Consider the following 2,798-nt stretch of genomic DNA (forward strand, 5'->3'; position numbering starts at 1 on the left):
GGGGGTGCTCGAGGGGCCCAGGAGACAGGGGGCGCGCCCAGTAGGGGCGGGGGCGCCCTCCTATCTCCTGGCCTCCTCGAAGCTTCCCTGACGTGAACTCCAAGTCTCCTGGGTCATGTTCGTTCCAAAAATAAGTTTCTCGAAGGTTTCATTCCGTTTGGACTCTGTTTGATATTCCTTTTCTTCGAAACACTGAAATTGGCAAGAAAACAACAATATGGGCTGGGCCTCCGGTTAATAGGTTAGTCCCAAAAGTAATATAAAAGTGTATAATAAAGCCCATAATCATTCAAAACAGATAATATAATAGCATGAATGCTTCATAAATTATAGATACGTTGGAGACGTATCAGCATCCCCAAGCTTAATTCCTGCTCGTCCTCGAGTAGATAAATGATAAAAGAAAGAATTTATGAAGTTTGAATGCTAGAGGTGCACAAGTTTGATCAATGATAATTTCAATCTCCTTTTCTAGCATGTTTATATGTCATAACAGTAGTTCATCTCATAAAACTCTTCATGATCAAGTAACAAGCTATTCACATGTTCAAGCATAGACCATAGACTTTCTTGAAAACTAGCAAACTTCATTCTTAGTCATCAAACAATTGCAATTCATCTTATTTTCAGGAAGGGTCTATGTCAGAGCTTTGAATTTAGCAAACTCCACATACTCAACTATCATATAGTATTCTACAATTGCTAACACTCACGCAATACTTGTGGTTATGGAGTTTTAATCGGACACTGAGAAAGATAGGGGCTTATAGTGTTGCCTCCAAACGTATTCATCTTTGGGTGATGTCAACAATAATAGTTCATGCTAACTTACATCCAATTGGATATATATATCAGGATCACCCCAACACAAAGTGCTTGCCAAAGGATTAAATGAAAAAGGGAAAGGTGAAGATCACCTTGACTCTTGCATAAAGTAAAAGACATAAAGTAAAAGATAGGCCCTTCGCAGAGGGAAGCAGGGATTTGCAGAGGTGCCAGAGCTTGATTTTGAAATAGAGATAATAATTTTGAGAGGTATGATCTCATTGTCAACATAACAACCAAGAGTTCCCAATATCTTCCATACTACATACATTATAGGCGGTTCCCAAACAGAATGGTAAAGATTTTCCCCCTCCACCAACAATCACACTCCACGGCCATCCGAAACAATGGGGTACCGTTCGTACCAACAACAGTCCTGGGGGAGTTTTGTTTGCAATTATTTTTGAGTTGATTTTGATCTTTTTGATCATGGGACTGGGCATCCCGGTTACCAGCCATTTTTCTCGTGAATGATGAGTGGAGTCCACTCATCTTGAGAATAACCCACCTAGCATGGAAGATACTGATAGCCCCCAGTCGCTACATCAGCGGTTCGGGCATACAAAGCAGATTATTATTTGAAGGTTTAGAGTTTGGCACATGCAAATTTACTTAGAACGACAGGTAAATACCGCATATAGGTAGGTATGGTGGACACTCATGGCAAAAACTAGGTTTAAGGATATTGGAAGCACAAGTAGTATCTCTACTTGGTGCAAGAAATTTTGGCTAGCATGAGGGGGAAAGGCAAGCTCAACATGTTTGAATGATCCATGACAATATACTTTAACTGAGATGTGAGAAAACATAACCCATTACGTTGTATTCCTTGTCCAACATCAACTCTTTAGCATGTCATACTTAATGAGTGCTCACAATTATAAAAGATGTCCATGATAATATATTTATATGTGAAATCTCTCTTCCTTCAATAATCTTTCATGAATTGTTCAAATGACCAATACAATGCTTGCTAACCTATAATAAATTTACCACCTCTACTTCTTACATGTGAAGTCATTACTCCCCATGGGATAAGCAAATGAGACATATATAATTTCAGATCTATGACATTCAACTCATTTAACCATTTACTCATAGGATATAAGTGAAGCACACGAGTAAATGACAAACTACTCCAAAAAGATATAAGTGAAGATCAATGAGTAGTTAAATAATTATGTAGCCATGTGAAGACTCTCTCTCATTTAAGAATTTCAGATCTTGGTATTTTATTCAAGCAGCAATCAAAACAAAACAAAATGACATTTAAGGATAGCACAACTCATGTGAAGAAGCAAAAACTTAGGTTCAACCGATACTAACCGATAATTGTTGAAGAAGAAAGGTGGGATGCCTACCGGGGAATCCCGAAGCTTAGCTGCTTGAGACTTCTTGAAATATTATCTTGGGGTGCCTTGGGAATCCCCAAGCTTGAGCTTTTGTGTCTCCTTAATTCCTTTTATATCATGGTTTTCCTAAATCTCAAAAACTTCATCCACACAAACTCAACAAGAACTCATGAGATAAGTTAGTATAAAACAATGCAAAACCTTATCATTTTCTACTGTAACATATTACTAACATTATTATTCAACATTGCATACTAAATGTCTCTGCATATTTAATACTCCTATAATCAAATAGAATCATTAAACAAGAAAACATATGCAAACAATGCAAACATAACAGCAATCTGCCAAAACAGTATTGTCTGTAAAGAATGCAAGATTAATCATACTTCCCTAACTCCAAAAATTATAAGAAAAATACTAAGCTGTAAAATATTTATCAGAGCTCATTATGCAAAAAGATTCAACATTATATCACTCTCTGAATTTTCTAGGGAATTTTTGCAACAGCGGTAAACTTTCTGTTTTGAAACAGCAACATGTATACTTGCAAAATAAGCATGGTAAAGGCTATCCTTGAAATTTTTATTGAAAATAAAGATGCAAAACATTATTATAAAT

This window comes from Triticum dicoccoides, chromosome 1B (assembly GCF_002162155.2).
Source record: "Triticum dicoccoides isolate Atlit2015 ecotype Zavitan chromosome 1B, WEW_v2.0, whole genome shotgun sequence".
In the NCBI taxonomy this organism is placed as follows: domain Eukaryota; kingdom Viridiplantae; phylum Streptophyta; class Magnoliopsida; order Poales; family Poaceae; genus Triticum; species Triticum dicoccoides.